The sequence below is a fragment of the Diorhabda sublineata genome, chromosome 8 (genome assembly GCF_026230105.1).
Source record: "Diorhabda sublineata isolate icDioSubl1.1 chromosome 8, icDioSubl1.1, whole genome shotgun sequence".
In the NCBI taxonomy this organism is placed as follows: domain Eukaryota; kingdom Metazoa; phylum Arthropoda; class Insecta; order Coleoptera; family Chrysomelidae; genus Diorhabda; species Diorhabda sublineata.
Genome location: NC_079481.1, coordinates 4,101,813 through 4,122,052, shown reverse-complemented (window position 1 = coordinate 4,122,052; position 20,240 = coordinate 4,101,813). Strand labels below are relative to the sequence as shown.

The following is a 20,240-nucleotide window of genomic DNA, read 5'->3' as shown; positions in this document are numbered from 1 at the left end:
TCCTTAATGACTTCCCATTCACATACAAAATCCTCTTGAAAGTGCGAATGTGGAGACTTTACATATTTTCGGTGGTTCGCTCTTTGTTAACAAGCTGCGAAAACACAACATTTCACAATCGCACGTGCAAGTAACCGTCCTACGTCCATAATTGTATTATTCATTTCACTATGTAAAATGAACGAAATTGAACAATTTCTTCCGTAATCCGCGACACGATTCACGCGTTTATGTAGAGTGCCCTTAAGAGAAATGCTTAGACTGTACCTAATGAGTTTGCCAATAGCTCTTCTGAGCGAAGGAACATTAATGGATGTTCTGCTCTTGGAGTATTGTCAGATGGTGTTTCCGAGCAGAGTGCTCCACAATGTTCGATGTAATCGATAGTCATCTTAGTTATAAGTATCGTTATCCAGATAGAAATATCATATGAGAATGCATTTTCCACTTTCTTCTCATTCAACTCGTCACATACGTAAGTTAAATTTGTCTCAAGGTAAAATTAATGCTAAACATATAATATGTATAAAATGTCAAATATTCGAGCGGTATTACTCGAAGAAAATTTCGAAAGATCACAAAATAAACAAAATTTATATGACGGAGAAAGGCAGAAGCGAAAAAAGAAGCATTTTCTCAAAAAGCCACACAGCTACAATTTCAGATGACAAAATAGTTATGCGGAGATATAGAAGAAGCTGGCTCAGAGAAACACCGAAGAATAACAGAAAGTTGAATACCAGACTGACGAGAAAGAACTAGCTAAAAAGATTGAGAAGATAAGGTTAACAACAACCACTTAGCAGTACTCTCAAAAAATGATCAGCAACTAGATGTTGAGATCGAATCATTCGTGAAAGAAATACAACAATATACATGGCATAAATACTCCTATCATTGGACAGATAACCAAAGGTAACAACTATCCACAAGAAATTAGAAAATTACTCTGTAGAAAGAGAAAATTGAGGCGTGAATGGCACCATTCTAAAAACAATATAAATACAAATCATACTACTTGAATTCCTAAAAGAGAAATCAAAAAGTATGAAAAAAATCAACTAGAACTTACATAAGTGGATTGACAAACGATGCCAGCTCATACTATTTACCATGGAAAGTCTCTAAAGGATTTCGATACACAAATACAAATACCACCCAATGCCAAATAGCAAATGACAAATAGACAGAACATAATCAAAAGAAGCTGATAGATTTGCCAATTATTGCCAAAACACTTTTCAGCCAAATGAAGGATACGATAAATTTGACCGAGAACTAGCACAACAAGAAGCAGAAATTGAGCTAATATCATCTAAAATAATTATGAAAGAGATTGAAAAAAACATAAATAAAACTTTGTTGAAATTTGCCACGAGTCATGAACTACGACTCCATCATCATACCAATGTTGAGGTAATTCAGCCTCTTGACACTGAAGGAATAGAGAGGAGACTCTAGAGAATAAAAATATAGAGCTGTTCAAATGAGTTTGTTTAAAGCAAGGTATTTTGTGGGGTGTACGTTAACAACTGTACAAAATGTATCTGAAATCAAAAGATGCTGTTGAGAAAATCCCTAGCTAGTTGATTGAAGAGTAGTGATTCAATTTAGATGTGAATTGCTGCTTCATCTTGAGAACAGATTATAATGTCGTATATAAAAATATATAGAAGATAGAGATTCAGGCTGAATTTGAGCATTAAACATTATTTTTTCGTGAAATGTTTGGTGCTTATTTCAATGAATTATTATAATTGAAGTGGGTTTTTAAATTTAAAAATGATTTCAGGTGTTTAATTACTATGAAATTCAAATAATAAATGTCTTCCAGATTATGGATTCATGGAAAAATGAAACAAGATGAAAAAAATAATTTTTGGAATAACACATTACCATCGGTAGTAGGAGCAGCCTTGAAGCATGCGTAAATCGATAATTTTAACCAGCATTTTGAGAAGTTGACATGACATTTCCATCTTAACATAGCAACATAGCGATAAAGATATTCATTGCCTATATCTACCTTTTTTTGAAGTTTCAAATGCTTTTATTATCGGAGCAAACCAATAATGAAAAAAAAAATGCTTGATACAAAACTTACCATAATGCATTTGGACCCACTGTATGTAAAAAATAATATGGCCCTAAAAAAAAGGGACCACTCTTGAAATTGTTTTGAAGGAGTTTTTAACTATATCAAAATAGTTATATGAAAGAAAATCCTAAAGTAGAAAGTTTTCGTAGCATTTTGTGAGGACTTGGGTGTAGAATATTTGTCCGTTCCCAAATAACCGTGAGGTGAATGCAAAAGCTGCAATTTTAGAGGAGAAGAAGCAGATGTATAGAACATATATTCAATAAGAATATAAGAAAATAACAGAATATTGATAGCATGATTCAATACGATATGATTCCATAACCTCAATTTCAATCTCAAAGTATAGTTATATCATTGTTTCTCTTAAAATTGTTACATGTTCTAGAAGACACGAACTATCGTCTGTCACTTCTTTGAAAAACTCCAATTTTCACTGTTAATTGAGAGGACGAAATGATAAACTGAATCATAACAACCTGTTCAAATCAATCCAGGTTTTTATCAGAAACGAGACTTGCATTACTGTAAGGACACAACTTCTTCCATGTTAAGTTTAATCATAACTGATCCTTTTGGTGTAACTTCACGAATAAATTCACCAACGTTCTTCCACATTCCTCTGTGTCTGGTATGTGTTTGTTATATTGTCTATGAACTTAATTTCATCTATAACATTTTTACAGTTACCTAAATGTTTTTTCCGAACAGCGATTTGAGACTGCTGTTCCTGATACGTTTAAGTAATTTTAAATAATAAAACTATTCCATTACAGAACTTGTTTAAATATAATTGGATTTGATCTAAACAGTTTGCTGTGAAGTAAATATAGTTTGTTACTTAGCTGAATGCATTCAATGAGCTAGTTTTTGGGTACGGGAGCTGCTATGAACCCTTGAGCAAAGAGAACTAAAGCTGGAATATATTTCTCAGGTATCGATAATTAGTTACATCTTCAGATTGAGATTGGTAGCATCCAGACAACTATCGTATGAATAAATGAGTCTGAGTCTGAAATATTCTACTTATTTGGAAATAAATACTCTCCAGTTTTTGATTGAAAAAAATCGTCTCATATCGATGAAAGGAATACGAAATATACAGGCTCTTAGGGAGAACGATGTAGGCATTTGAGGAGATGATCAAGGAACTCATTTAAAGTGTTTTTAACCATACATGTCTTAGTGCAATGTTTGTTGGATTTTGAGATATGGTTAATTTTGTATTTTATTATTTTATGAGGGTTTTACTGCGGTTTGTATGAAATAAAACTGAAACAAGTTTTAAGGAATTCATTGCCCATTAATGTGCATAAGGAGTCTCTAGTTAATCAAATAAAAGCTACAATACATTGAAAAATATACTAATTATCAAGTTATGGACTCAAAAGGTTTTTTTTTCAAAAACAAATTAGTTTTTGTAGCTTTAAAACAAGAAAAATACCAATGCTATTTTTATCCAAAAAACTTTTTCTGCTTATATTCTTACAAAAAGACAAATGGCCGAAATTAGCACAAACATAAAATTTACACGTTGGAAATGAAATGAATCAAAAATGTAGAGCTATCCGTTCACCCCAGGGCCCCCCGCTTGTTTATCTTCTGCAGTTGCCAGTTGCTTTCTAACTCCCTGCGGATGACGTTATTATTGTGTACCTCTATTTTTGTATTATTTCTCTGTGTTAAGTAGAGATCCGCTGGTAAAACGAAGTTGAACTCCCTCAAGTTGAGTTGTTTTGGACTATTTTCTTTTTTGAAAGTTATTCGCACTGATTTCACGATGGCTACATTCGCAAATCACAAATGCAGCCGGGCGCGTGATGGCTATGATGAACGCTATCTTAGAAGGAGATTACCCAATGCCCAAGTGTTTCGAAATACATTTAGAAGGCTTTCTGAATGGGGTACAGTGCATGAAGTCGATGAACAAATTTTGGATGCGTTTTCTTACTGACTCAACTACCAGTATTTCAAAAGTTGCCAATCGGCTTAATTTGACTACTTGGAAAGTATAGTCAGTGGTTCATTCTGATGAATGACACCCATTCCATTACACACCCGTACAAACCTTGAAGAAGGTGATTCCGCACGACGCATGATGTTTTGTCACTTTTTATTAAATCAAGAAATTAAGAATCGTGACGTTTCAAAAAGATCCTATGGACTGACGAGCCCAAATTTGATAGAGGAGGTATAACAAACTTTCATAACATTCACTACTGGAAATAGAAGGGAGAATCTCCATAAAAATGTATACTATCCGTCCAAATCAAGTGAATCTCGTTCAATGCTCAGAATTCAGCGATTTCAGTGTATTACCCATACGTAATTTCTATCCACTTGAAATGCCGAAAATCAATCAATTTCAGAAAAAGATACTGGTCACAGTCAAATTACGAAGGAAGTAATTATTGCTCGAGAATGAAATTTTCAGCTGACAATAGGCTTACAATGTGGAGAAAAAACTAGTACGGAATTTTGAGCAAAGCGCATTAATTTGGGGTCCAATTCCCTTATGTGAAATCAACAATTTGTCTTGCAGATTTGTGAATGAACCACAAACGTATGTGCATCGTTCTGCAGACATAGTGTATATGAAAAACAACAAATGGCTTTGTGATAGTTAAGATGTAGTTTCTGGAATCAGCTTCCCCTTTATGTGAGTTTGTTTGTTTGCAACTTTCCTTTGAACTGAATCAAGTAGCCAATTTGATAAAAATTTCGTTCCACATAGGATTAGAACCGCTGATTTCCGTGTTGAAAATGAAGCCAAGCACTTCCAAAACCTAACCAACTACATCGTTTATGATCGGTACAAGTTTCGATGAGATGTACCAAAAACCACTCTTTTAAAACACATCAAACTAAAAAGTTGATGAAAATTGTCGAAATAAGCTCAAAACAACAATAAAAGGAAAATACTAGTATTATTGTGAAGAAATATTGGGGTTCTTCGTTCCATAATAATACTGGTATTTCTCATTTTTTATTGTCTCAAGTTTATTTTTTATTTTGATGTGATTTAATGGCGTGTTTCTTAGTTTTTGTTACCAATTACCATACCTATCACATTGTTTATACAACACAAAATTACTCTATCTACGGCGCGTTTTAATAACCAAGTTATCATCTTCAGAGACTGAATGTGAAATTGAATTCATTAACTTGATCTACCTATTCATATTCAATTCTCTCACCAATGAACTTCTTTACACGAACAACAATTCCAGACCGAAAATCTCTTCGACGGGAAACTTCACATAGAGAAGTAAGCTTTTTCCGCCTATTTCTATGGTAGTTGGCTCTTGGGTGATACTCTGCCATGCTGTACTGTAGCACAATGGCTACGCTTCAGTAAAAGCGTATGCTAACCAACTATGAGAAGTTTCCAGGACTATCGATGTGGATTTCATGGATAATGAGCTACTGCATTATTTCCAAGAGGATTCCAATAATTCACTGTGGCTTCCCATGGCTTTTTCGTTGGAAAACGGCAATTTTGATGTGACCGTGCAGCTTAACACGCGTCACTATCTGCTATCACAGAATTATCTGTTGTTTTGTATACACACTATACCTGCATAACTTCATAATTCACATATGAGATCCGTTACCATATCTACAATAAACCAATAGTTGCAGCGACTCATGCACCAAATCTATCTAGAGCTACGAATGAAATATTGTGTAGAAAAATAAATTATTTTCCAAAAGTTTTGCTAGTCATGATATTAAAAAAATTTAGAGGTTAATTCAAGGCTGCGGGGGTGGCGTGTTTGTGTAAGAATATGTGTGTTACCACAGTGCCTGGTTGATTAAATTGTCGTTGGAACACCATATATTATATTCGATTAGGATGAAAATGAGTCTTGTTGCAGTGCTTGAATAGTTTGAATAATGTATAAACGTTATCCAGAGGCAAATAATGCATAATTGATAAATAAAGTAATTTAGCATTCGAATATATGCCCTTTAGTACCTCAATAATGTATATATATTTCCCGCATTCTATATAATTCATAAATACGTTCTCCAGATTATACAAGATTATAAATTGCTGTCATATATTATTCAGTTTTTAAGAATTGTTTTATTTTTGTTTCAAATTACAAAAACCCGCTGTTTGTCGAGAAAATAGCTGTCACATTCGTATTATATGTTTCTTTTTGGGAAATAACAAATAGCTCATCATAAATATGGGCTTCTCTTTTCTATGTTTTTTAACCGATACAGGATAAACTTTCCATAACTTCCATATTATTTTTTCTTGTCTAACTGTCCGACAAATGGAACAAATTTCTTCCAACGTTTTGCACTTCCACCGAGAAATGGAAGAAGCGAAAAGTGTAAACGAGAAACTTCCATGCATCTCCCGAATACACCCGAACTCCGCAACCGAAAGAGGAGTTGCAAAACATACATATACGGAGTTCTTGCTATTCAGACCAGTAAACGTTTCCCGGTTTTTGAGCAATACGGTTCGGTTGTCGCGCCCTTTTTCGCTCCGACTTGTGCTATTTCCTCAGTGATTTCTCTGATAATTTTTACTGTGAGAATCTTTTGAATACTTCGAGATCGGAGTTAATTCTTCTGCATTCATAGGTAAGTTTTATATTCCGCAACTGTAGAGTCTGTTACAGATTGGATAACTATATTAACATAGTTTCACACCCTTTCAAATGTAACATCCAGATGATTTTATGCCATGAAAATTTTAGTGACCCAAAAACCATGATATTACTGAAAAAGATTTTTGGATACGGAAGTAGGTCAAATTTATCATTCTATAAATATTCAAATATGAGAGTTTTCAGATATATCAATATCAAAAAATAACCCTCACAAGAAATAGACAATATTTTCGAACAATCCCACTGATTATGAATCTGTTGATATTGAAAGGATATATAAAACATGTATTTTGTATAAAAAAGTGAGATATGGTACCAAATGGTCAAAATTCATCATTAGAAAAATCAAATCACAATCGGAACTAAACAAAATAATGAATGTGATGGTTTTCAATTTAAACGATATGTAATATGAGAAAATATGGACAACAAAACAAATTTTCAATATGTCATACAAACATTTTATTATTATTTTGAGTGAATATGAAGTTTGAATAAGTCATAAAACACTTTATTCATTATAAATATAAATCGGTAGTCTCAAATCTAAAATATAAAAATTAGAAGTAGTGTGGTGTTTCCATAAAGTGACGTAACTTGTTTATATTTCTGTTTGTGTGAAATTTTGAATAAAAGTTTTCCCAATAAATTCAAGTAATCAGGTGAAGTGGATTAGAAGTAGTTACGTTGCACCGTTACTTTGCTATAAAAAGTTGATATCCAATTACGCAATTTCTGATTACATTTCTCAAATTATTTAGATTATCAGGTTTTGTCTGATACACAATGTTTCTTGAATACCCTTAGGAAGAATAGTGTCACCAATGTATTGTGGCCCTTCTTCCAATTAGGAAAAATTCATCCAAGTAACTTTAAGCAGAAAAATTAGAATGTAGTGAAGCACCGACCGGATGAAATCAACTGTCATTAAAATGATTATTAACTGCATATATTTTTCAACGAAATATCGATTTCTACATATATTAGTCTGATGAAAGTGTTGCCCATATAGTTTCTTGTAATTAGGATTAGTTTTGGAATTTATGGAATGGAATTTATCCTTAGTAATATTCACTTCAACAATGAATTGTACATAAACGTCCAACGATTTCTCATCATTATCTACGATCTTTGACCAGTCGATTTTTACTTAAACCCACTCCTTGACCTAGTTTCACAAACTTTGGTAATTAGAATTCTTATCATTGAAAAAGTAAGCCGCGTCTTTGACACAAGCAATTACTGAATAATGTCAAACAATCCTAGCTTCCATATAGAATTAAACGGTATTGACGGTTGTTTTTGTAGCTCAATATTCTATGAAAAACTCATATTTTATAGAGGGTATATTACTTGAGAAAATATGCTGAAAACTACGAGAATTGCTACTTAAGTTTTGAAATAGACAAATGAAAACAAATATTTATAAGTGGATATGGTTTCATTGTTTCTGAAAATAATTTATATCAGGATATATTGAATGCGTTTAATGGAACGATAGCGAAATGTCCAGTTATCTCAAAAAAATAGTCGATAACTTGCTTCGAGGTGCTTCGTGTGCGAACAACTTTTGTTGGATTTGGCTCGCCTTATTAGACCCATACAGTCAATTGTTGTTTGGTTTTGGGTTCACATGCATAGATCCATTATTAGTCACCTGTCACAATCTCGTAGACGTGTTTTGAAGCACCGGGAATGAATTGTTTCAGCATGCAATCAACCACTTTATATTTACATGTTGTTATTGTCAGGTTTGATAAATATCTAAGGTAGAAGCGTAAATGTTTTCTATTAAAAACATATTATTTATTGAAATGAACATGAAATAGCTTGCAGTCCCCCACAGTTCAGATTTACGACCAATCATCCAATAAATTTACTGAAATTTAATGCCAAGTTCTTTCCTTTTCATAAATATATGTTCCCTACAAGCTAAACGTCTTTCAAGATGAATACCCAAGTACTTTCTAACGTTTAACTGGGTTAATTGTGTACCATTAATTGTGACTTGTGGACTTAACTTCAATCCTCCATTTTTCAAGCCATTCATCTTGATACAATTGCTAGATTATTATGTAGAGCCAATTCTGCGGTGTCATCTGCGAATGTGGTAACTTCGCTCCCTGGAAGATCGGAGTTATAAAGGAGATATAAGGCCCCAGTACACTTCCTTGAGGCACCTCAGTTTTGATCGAATACAATCCTGTGAATTCATATTGCTGAGCTACCAAAAAATGTCTGTTAAATAGAATTTTAGATTAGGTAAAAAGGAATGTAGTAACTGTTTGAGTTTATATACAACGCTTTCATTCCAGACTCTATCAAACGCCTGGCTAACGTCCAGGAAAGGACTGCTGAGAGGTAATATTCACTTTCCAGAGCTAAATATATCTTTTTCACTACTCTGTGTGTCACAATAGTGCCATGGGCAGATCTAACACCGAACTGGGGATTTGGAATAAGATTTCTGGTTTCTAGAATTGGAGTCAGTCGTACAAGAGTTTTTCTAATACTTTAGATTGGGTGATTTAATTTCAATTCTTTTGTTTTTTCCCGGGTTAGTTAGTATGAAACCTGTAACTAATAATTCTAATAATACTTTGCCTGTTATGAGATTACACCCAGGAGCTTTTTTGGGTTTATGTGCTCCATATTGCTCCATGTATTTTTCACTTCTGAAAGTGTAAACCGTTTGATTGGAATTTCCATTTGAAACCGCGATTCGAAAGGGTTTCTCTGTTGTTCCTCGTAGATATTCAACAGGAAACAGTACTGTTGCAGTTGATCTAACATCTTTGATGTCTTTCAAAGGGAGTAATCGTTGTCTTTGGTGGAGGAAAGTGAACCTTGATATTCTTGGATACCTTTGTTTTTAATATCTCTTAACAGCCTTGGCCCATATTAATCACCTGTCACGATTTATAGATGTGTTTTGAAGCATGTTTCAGCATGCAATCAACCATCAATCAAAATATAAATATTTGACAGCCAGTTTTTCATTCTAAGTTTTCTCACACAATGTATTCAATTTATATATATTATTCCATTTAGACAAAAAATTTCCTCTCTCTAACTATGGAAACTCCATTTAGTATTGCCCCCTCTCACCAATTAATTTAATCTTTCTCCATCAACGCATATTTTACTCAAAAAGTTCCTTTTAATGTTTGTTTTCAGTCACTGTCTAATCAAAATTCATCTAATTTTATAAATGGTTGTACAAATCAATTATTTCAGAATTCCAACTATTCAATTGAGTTTGCTTAACAGTTGATAAGTTAGGTGTTAATATAATACTTCAATTGTTTCATGGCTTCAAAAGTGGTTATTTCTCCAACTTTGGTCAATCTCAACACTTTAAAACTATACGCCAGAGAGAGTTGTATTGGAATATTTAATTAATAGAACGTCATTTATATTAAACATTGAAGTTTCCATATGGACAGTTAAAACTGTATTATAATTTCAGACAAATATAATTGGACGATTGTGCCATTAATTCAGTTGATCATCATCACTTCTAGTAGCATATTATCACAGTAATGTTGTTTTTCTAGTCCATTCAAATTATCTTTGAAGGATGGGATGGATTTATATTCATGCTTCTCGTTTATTTACCTTATTTATTCACACTTACACAAAAAACTATGCACTAAACAATAAACTACTCACTATTTACAAATATTTTCCACAAATACTCAACTATAGACTAACTTATATCATTTTTTTAATCCACTTTCCACTATTTTGATCCGTTGACTATGACATTCAATTATTCACTGACTTTTTCGCTGATAGCGAGTATTTATACGAACAAAATTTCTCGATAAGTTGGTTCTAGGAAGTATACAAACAAAGAAGGGGCCTTTCTAGAAATTGATTCTATAAAAACAGTATAAACAAATCGCCACTGTAAATAAGTCATCAATATCTAGTTTCCGCTTAGTTCCATAAAATTTATACCCGGCGTGCTCACCCAATTATCGAGTATATTGAAATAATCAATCAATCAAATAGACAGAACCGGTTTCACTGTCCATGTTGTGGACGAGTTTGTAACATTACCAAACTAATAATTATACTTGTTACAATCGAACATAAATTGAATTACAAATTTCAATAATTTAGAAATTAGATTAATTAACAGTATAAATTTTGTCGATTAGACATTTCAATCCTGTCGAAAAATGTTGCGATTGTTGAAATCTAGTTAAATCGATCTCAAATTGTAAATACTTTTACATCTTTTTGTTGATTATATGGACAAAATGACTGGAAAATTTGAGACAAGAATTGAGAGGAAATCGTATTTATATATCAATTTTTTAAAGAAAAAATAATGCTAGATACTTTATTCTACAAATTCTGTTACTAAATCATGATATCAACTTGGAGTTTACCTCAATACTATACTATAGTTGGTTGTGATTACAACCTACCTCCCGAGGGATTATTATAGGTAATTGTGCCCGATGTTTATTCAAATCTGGAAGAAATAACTTACAATGGACTATGCGAACACATAATATATAATGTGAATTTGTTAAATCAATGTGTACTTATTAATGTTCAAACAAGTTTGATCTCTATCAACTTTAATCAGTCTTTTATAAGCTTCTCTAAAACTATTAATAACATCATGCAGGAAAATTTGGCGAGAGCCGTCAAATAAAACAAATATAGATAGGTTGAAAGTTCACATATAAATAAGTTATATAGAAGGTAGGTGCTACGAATGATTGATACTTATTAAAGGTTCACTCACATCAGAATATCAAACGAATGTGTCTTATTACGTATTACAACAGATATGATTTTAATCGGGGAACAAAAATACTGTCTTAACAATAAGTCGCAGCCTCGAAAAGGAGTGTGAAGAAGTCAAAACTGGTAAGTTGTAGTACTGGCCTAAGCTGTGATCTTGATTATTTGGAAAATGAGAAAACTAGTCCACACATTTTGTAGCTGAACTTAAGACAAAGCGACAGCATTGGTTTTTGCTTCATGACAACAATAAGTTCTTCCAATTTTCTGATATGGTTTTTATCATTAAATTCTAAAAAAATAGCTCAGTGTATATCGATTTAAAAAAAATGAGGAAGTGATGGCCAAGAGAAAAGCGTATTTGCGGTGCTTGAAAAAATTGGAGACGAGAAGAATGTGATGAAAAACTTGTTTTTTCAGTACAATAACATTTGCATCGAAGTCATATCAAAGTGCATGAAATGTGTCAAAAAAATTTTACTATATCAATATATTTTGTTGGAAAACCACATCAAGAGGCTGTTTGACAATTATCTATTGGGACTTTTTGTGCAACAACAATCAATCAAAATTAAAACGAGTCCCCATTTCAATATATTCATATTTCAATAGTTTTGGAATTTTTTGCATTCAATTCCAATTGAAAACAAAAAAGTTCTGCTGTCATGTTGAATAGTTTTCCATTTACGTACAATATAGACATTCCGATTTTCATCTGAAATCTAAGAGATTCCGATTTTATATTGAAATAAATTGGATTTTTTCAGCCTTCATCTCTCTCAATACGTAAGTTAAATAAATTAAATTTGTCTTTCACAATGGTTCTGGTCGTAGTACATACAGAAATACTGAAATTATCTTTTATCTAAATTGAAATGTATGCAATTACAAACAACGTATTTACATTTTGTATATAAAAATAATCACTTTGTTATTGACGCCTGTCGAAACACCTTACCAAAATACCTCAACCGATCAGTGTCTTCAGTGCTTGCACAAAAAAAAATGTTTTAATTGTTTACTAGAAACTGAACTCAAATTCAATAACGAATTAAGAATGTTTGAGTATAAGATGACAACATATTTGACAGAAATACATGAAAAAACTCTATTATAAGCTATTATCATTTTTTTCCAATTGAAAATTTATCAAATTCAGTGAAAGAAAATGCGTAAAATTAAACTATAATAAAAGTATGTTATATGTTGGGTGTAAAATGTGGAAAACTTAGCTTCAGCTCGATTTTCTAGTAATTCTCCTTCTTCAGCATGAACAAAATTCCATTTTGAGGCTATTTTTGTATACAAAATGACTAGACTATGCTTTACATTTGGTCTAGATTCCGCATCCGCGCTCCAGCCTGTACCCGATGTGTGCTACATTCTATGTTCACAGAATCTAGAAGATTCAATTTAAAATTGTAACAGCGTATTCAATGATAGTTGGGTCAACCGATGGTGTAATAAAGAAATCGGATTTTTTGACTTCCTGATGTGATTTCAGATAGTGAGCTTACTGAACTGTCTCAAAGAAGTGTACACAGTATTCTAGAAACTTTCAGGAAGAAAATCCGGTGATTCATATCTTAAAAATATCAAAACTTAAAAATTTAAATATATTTGTATGAATATTGAATTATGAATTCTCCTTAAAAAGCTATAACATTCAGTCTCTTGAAACTTACAACTTTTATATACCGACTGGAAACAACAAAAATAATATGACTAGATGAATTACAGAATTATTTTTTGTAAAATTATATTTCATATTTCTAATTCAATACACAAATTTTCTAAAATGAATTACTTCGTTTTTCATGACTGAAGCTGATATCGCTCTCGGTACAATATTGAAGTTCTATAAACTTCTGATCAACTTCTTTATAGTCATTATATAAACAACATTAGGGAAGTTATGGATAAAGTTAATTTTCAAAGTAAATATTTTGTTTTCTCTGAGTAAAAGTTAAGTAAAAGATTTTTCAGTTTGATATATGGAGTTGTAAATTTGATTATGACAACATGATTGATGATGTTTAGTCTCACCATGCAACAAACTTTGGAACATATTTCGTATTAATCAAAATAAAGCTAAACGATACATAATGGGCAATTTCCAACGTATTTGTCTCGTAGATGGGAGGGAATAATGGAAAGTAGCTTTTCATCGTAAAATCTTCCTGTATTTTTGAAAATTAGTTAGACACGATGATTAATTCTACTTTACAGATACAGATTAAGGAAGAAGTAAAAAGATTTGATAACATTCCTGATAACGTTGAAAAATGTGAAAAAAATATTCTGAAATGAGTTGTAATTTAGGGAACATGTCGCTTCATGACGTTTATTGATTACTAAAAAGCGGTTATAGGCAGTAATGAGTTCTGTACAGGACATCATTATGAAAAATACACTGCTTCTCATTTAAAATAGACGCAAGATTTTTTGAACATTCATAATTGCTCGGATAATAACGAAATTATCAAGAATACAAGGTAACATGACTAACCTATATAAGATCTAGAAATTGGTTTGAATCAAAAAAATTGCAGCGTTGACGATAACATATTTTAAGTAATATTTTCTCTATGGTAATAATGTGCTTTTGAATAGAATGTTTTGAGTCAATTGGATAGTTTTAACAAAAATTTGATCAAGTTGTAAAATAATGACTATACAACTTACAAGCCACGTATAATAATCGATAATTTTCTACCGTTCGAGCGATAATCGTTACGATTATACATATCATGAATGTTGATTCAATATTGAATATTGTTTTCAAATGAATTTCTGTATTTTCAGTTATTTCTAAACATGAAGCTATTTCGAAGCTATTTAATGTGATATTGAGAAAGTGCTAATCAACATACATTGATGAACCCACCGAGAAATAGAATTGATCAAACCACGTCTCGAAACAATGATAAGGAAAATTTGTATCAAGATTTTAAAAATTTCGATTGAGGCCTTTTTGGTTTCATATTATCTACACGACTTCTTCATTTTGCGAGGAAGCAATCCCAACACATGTTCTATAGTATTTAGGTAGGGAGGATATAGTTTTCTCGCCAAAATATTCAGCATTCTGACTTCTAATTCATTCTTTTAGAAATTTTGAAGTGTCGTTACAAATTGAGGAAATAATGATTAGATTATTTAGTTTTGTGGAAAAAACAATACATTCAAACAATACGAGGATCCAAACGTTCTCTATCGGCATCAGGAGCTTTCTTTCAAAAGTATGCTTATCAACTGAATGCTGATCAGGCTCCATTGTTACAATAAATGATTCACTTACAAATTTTGTATGAATAATGCAAAAACCACTAACAAAAAAACTGTAGGTTAGCACTAATTTATGGTTAGATTGCTTATTTACAATTCGATCGGCAACGGAGGTGTGTATTTCGCGATTTGGACAAATTAAGTAAGTCAAAAGACGAATTTCAGCATGTCTATCATATGACGATATGTCCAAGTATTTCGGCCCCGGACCGAATTCGCCATCTGCCTCTAACAGATCTACATCCAGCAAATACTTAATATTTTAGAATGTTATGATTTGATTGTATATCGACGAGAATATTAATAAAATTACGGAATTTATTTGGAAAGCATTAAGGGGCTTTTGAAATGATAGAAAGTATCAACTATATGGAAATCGGACCGCGGAAGAATCGGTGTTGATTTTAAAGAATTGGACTGTGAAAATGAGGAAAAAAGATGGCACAGAGTTTGAAGAAACTACATTCAAAACCATGTGGAACCATATGGAACAATTCTTCTTCTACAGTAAAAATATTATGAAGCTATTTAAGTTATTATTGACTCATTCAAAAGTGTTGTTTTCCAACGAGCTGCTCGCAATTCTATATGACGAAATCAGCAATGAGATTTCTATCCGACAGCATCAAGTTCCGTAGAAATAACGAAAATGATGAATTCATGGAATGAAAGTACTTCTTTATATGGAATCAAACAACGAGGGCTTTGTAACAAATTGAATTGAATATATCCCCAAATTCAACAGGAGTTGCCAAGGAGGTTCAAGAATGTATACTTAAAGGTAATTTTCATTGAAACCAACAATTTGTCCTGTCGGATTATTTGAAAATTGATGTCAAAATGGGACCAAATATTAAAATCAACAGATTATTTCTACGGTGTTTCCAACCAACGAGCTTTCTATATCTATTGTAAAATTATTTTGAACAATGATCTATTTCCTAGGGTTATTACTAATGAAAATATCATAATCGTGAATTGCAAAACTAGACCTATTTTGATTCATGTCACAATAGGTATATTCAATAATAGAATTGAAAAAACGAAACGGTGCTCAAAACCAACTTGGTCCTAAAAAAACTAGTTTGCTGATGAAGCTATAAACTATTGAGCAGTTATCGAAAAAGCGGAAACTGCCTACGAATAAAAGAATGTACCAAAAAAGTTACTGTTAACACCTTTGAAAGGTGCTAATAGAAGAGCTAATTAACAAAAAAAGTCCCAAAAATTAAAATGTTAAACAGCTTTTAGTACTGTATGTATGAGAATTGGGTATTCAGGTATTGAATTATTGTATGAATATGAAATTTGAATAAAAAACAAAATAAAATATTACAATATTCCAGTAAGTTGGAATATACAATATCAAAAACTAAACGATTCATTATTTTTTATGACATTCATTAAAATGATGATGCTATTTACATAGGGCATCTCAATAATTAGGATATAGATTAAGAATTCGTCATTACGATCAATAAATAAAACTCAATCAACAGAGTGGTTCGTGTACAAAAAAAGAAGATCTTCCAATAATAAGAAAAGACGTAAACATTTTATGATTCTATAAACTCTATTTCAGCTAGGAATACTTTGTACTGATGGTAACTACTTTTCCTTGCAATGAATTTAAAATTTTAACAGCTAGTGAAAAAAGTGCACAAAATCACACGAAGCTTAAGTGCACTGGCACTTAAGTACTTAATTAGTGAATACTACATGTTTTTATTTAGGGCTCCTCAATAAGGACATTCTATTATGTTATATCATAATTTAATATAGAAATCGAATCATATTTCATCATATTATATCGTGATGTTATATAGATTACACATTTCTCATAGAAAAAGGTGATTTTCTATTAAATCAATATGCCTCATGTATATTCTAGTAAGATTGTCCGAACCCATTCAAAATATCCGGAATATTGAACTGAAAAATAATTTTATGCTATAATGAGTAGTGATATCGTTCTACATATTATGTTTTGTCATTACATGTATTGTATATGTCATTATATGTTATTCACATCAGAATTTTCTACTTTAAAATTATTGTAAATTTATCTTTTTTCTTAATTCATTTTAGCAATTTTTTAAAGGTGGGGGGAATTTATTTAAACACTAACTCTAGATTTAACTAAAATATTGTAACTTTTTTCATATTTATTTAATTTATATCAGAAAAGACATTTGTATAAATCTAGAAAGTAAACAAACAAAATCCAATAAATAACAACACCTTCATGTCGTGGACAATGTTATGCGGAAACTAACTCTTCTTTCGGTTTTATCTACTTCCAAAGTAACTATATAACTACTTTGAAATACTGACTTGATTTTCATGGTTTTTTAATAATAAGTCGCTTTGTTCAGCCATAAACTTAAAGCTTTTTCTGAAGTTTCACTGTTGATTATTCCAATTTTGTCACGTTCAAGCTTTCCCTTAATCCGCTAACTATGTTTTCGATTTTTAAAAATTTTCAAATATACGAATGCGGAAAAAATACACACTGCGAATTCTATATCAGATTCCCACTTTCACAACTTTTTCTTTCAACGAATACTTCAACGACTTTAACTCAACTTCTTATACATACAACTTCATATTTATAGATAAAAACTGCTCAATTTGCGCAATCAGTATCTATTAAAATAATAAAAGTCTTATTGAAAATAAAATTGAAACAAATAAGAGATTCGATTTTATAAACAAATTATTATAATGTAATTCGCTGATGCACTTTCAGTTTATGCGACTTTTATATAAATAATAGCATTTGAATAATTTCTGCGGCTCGAATAACTGAAAAGTTCAGTATTCATTGCATTTTAGGAAAAACTAATTACAATTTCAACTTCGTGGACGTCACTCAACTGTGTCATAATTATTTGACATGCTGAATTCAACAGAAAACATTTTCTGAAGTTGAGTAGCAAATTATATATTGTCTCTCTCACAAACGATATGAATATCTCATTATCTTCGCCCAGAAAAACACTCCTCAGCAATACAATCGATTCAAGTCGCACGCTTGCGGTGAAAAATCTTGAACAAAAAATCTTTAACTACCATTCTTTTTCTGATCTAAAGTTATTAATCTAAGCTTCTTAATGAGTGGTCGTAGTGTAGCTATAAATTTATTTTTTTATATAGAAAAAATGAAAAAGAATCCTGAACAATGAAAAAGGGGTATGATTAACAATAAAGATGATATAGACGAAAACTCGTCAAAACAATAATTCATTTGAAATCAACCTATCAATATTTAGTGTTTCTTCCTAATCATCAATCACTTCTTCATAGATCTAGTTTCTGTACTCGATGTTGTTCGATCTTCAGTAAGCGCAGATTTGAAGGCTGGTGCAGGATTTCTTGCTTGAACTTCCATCTTAAGTTCATTCCATAGACGCTAGAAAGGATTTACGTCCAGGTTACGCGTTGGTCAATCCGTAGCAATAATGTCGACATCCTGAAAATACTTCCGTACGGAACCTGTAGTATGCACACGGGTATTATCCTCTATTAGGATGAGCACATTGACCGCATGATGGAAGAACGAATTGTGAAAATATCAAGGGACAAATCACCAGCAGGACAAAGAAGCCTTGGAAGACCTAGGAAAAGATGGAGTGACAACCTCCCAGGTGACTGAGCAGAGGCAATGACGTGAAGAAAAACAGGAAATGATGCCTTTACACAGCAGGAAGAAGAAGAAGAAGGATGAAGTTCACGCCAATGGAACCAGTGAAGGTAATAACTTTATCTCCTAGAATTCCACCTATGTATCGGTTCGACGTCAATCCCCCCAACTCGTTTTCCGAATCTGTTTAAATGACCGCCTAAACCATCCAAGAACCTCCTCCATAAACTACGTTATATTTCATGCAACACTGCGCGAATCTTCCTCCAGGTCTTCTGTAGATTCGCTTTCTTCTATCGCTACCAAATAGGCAGACTCTGATTCTCTCTGAGAAGAGAACGGAGCCCCATTGTTTTCTGACAAATCGTAGAAGGACTGCTTTATAGACTGGGGTCAGTAGCTGGCTTTTTTGGCTTGAAGTTAGCCGTTTCAAGTATTCTTCTAATTACCTAGTCACTCACAGTCACTCCTGGCGATTCTCTGAGCGATTTTTAAACTGATAATTGAGATCCCAATTTTTCAACGATGTGCTTACAACGAATCGGTCATTTCTCCATGTTGTGCACCTTTTTATCCGAAACCGCATCTTTGATGAAAATTACCTGTCTCTTAGTAATGACGGTAAACTCTGGAAACAGCAGACTGACTCATTTTTCCCAAATAATTGAAAAACATGACACTGTAGCCATTACCTTATTATTCGACAAAACGTTTTCTTGCATCTTTCGAAACACATTCCTCGAATGAAATCAATTTTTCCCGACTGTATTTCCATTTTTTAACTATGACGGTGAAAATGGAATTTCATCTTTTATGACTATCAATGTTATGTATCAAAATATTCTATTACAGGAAATGTGAACGAACTTTTTACTAGCATTAAGGGATTAGTTAGCATCCAAAGTTACAAATAGATTCTTCATAAATGATTATGCAACATCTTGCACACCGGTCACACACAACGAATCCACGAGTAAACGAAGATAAGTCGAAGTTCATGATAATGGCAACACCACAAAAAAGAGTAATCAGAAGTTTGTCAATACAACTGAACGAAGAAAAGGTGATGAGCTTAGAACAAGTCCAAAGTTATGTATATCTTGGGATGGTTATCAAGGACCCCGGGAACGAGGGAGAAAATCTGGAAGCAAGAATGACGAGGTGAAGTAAACAGTTGGGAGCGCTGAACGCTATAACGAGATCCCAAAAAATCTCCAGAAAGGCGAAGCTACATCTATACAAAACAATAATGAGACTAACGGTGAGCTCCGGAGGAGAAACGTGGATTCTTGACGAAGCAGAGGAAGAGAAGTTAGATATATGGGAAAGAAATATATTTAAAAGGATACTAGGCGTCAAAAAGGAGAGATATTTATGGCTGAGGAGAAGAAATAATGATATGAGGAATCTATTTGGAGAAGCAAAACTAAGCAAAATAATAAGGTCTAACAGAATACGATGGCTGGGCCACCTACAGAGAATGCCAGATTTTAGAGGAACAAAATAATGGACATAGAACAAGGAGGAACAAGAAAAAAATGAAGACCAAGGAAAAGATGGTACGCAGAGGTGATGGAAGACCTAAGACGGAGAGGAATTCAGGACTGGAAAACCCCACCCATTTTTACAATAATACTAGAAGCTTTCATTAATTATGGTGTTACGCTTATTTTAGATTTCGTTTCAGTTTGATGTGCTTTATAAGAGTGTTTTTCAGTTTTTTTAAAACAAATTTATTCTGAAAAGTCACGCTTCCATTCAATCTCATATATGTTGTTAACAGAAAACAGTATTGTTCGAATTTTGGAATTGATTA

At 32.4% G+C, this 20,240-nt stretch overlaps 1 protein-coding gene across 1 annotated transcript in view; it reads left to right on the top strand.

The window, feature by feature from the left end:
• The first annotated feature begins 6,545 nt into the window (after positions 1–6,545).
• Positions 6,546–20,240, top strand: part of LOC130447339 (protein O-mannosyl-transferase TMTC1-like) — a 315,042-nt gene continuing 301,347 nt past the window's right edge. Inside the window, exon 1 of the mRNA XM_056784106.1 lies at positions 6,546–6,700. The gene's annotated coding sequence lies outside the window, so the exon portion shown is untranslated. The remainder of the gene's footprint in view (positions 6,701–20,240) is intronic.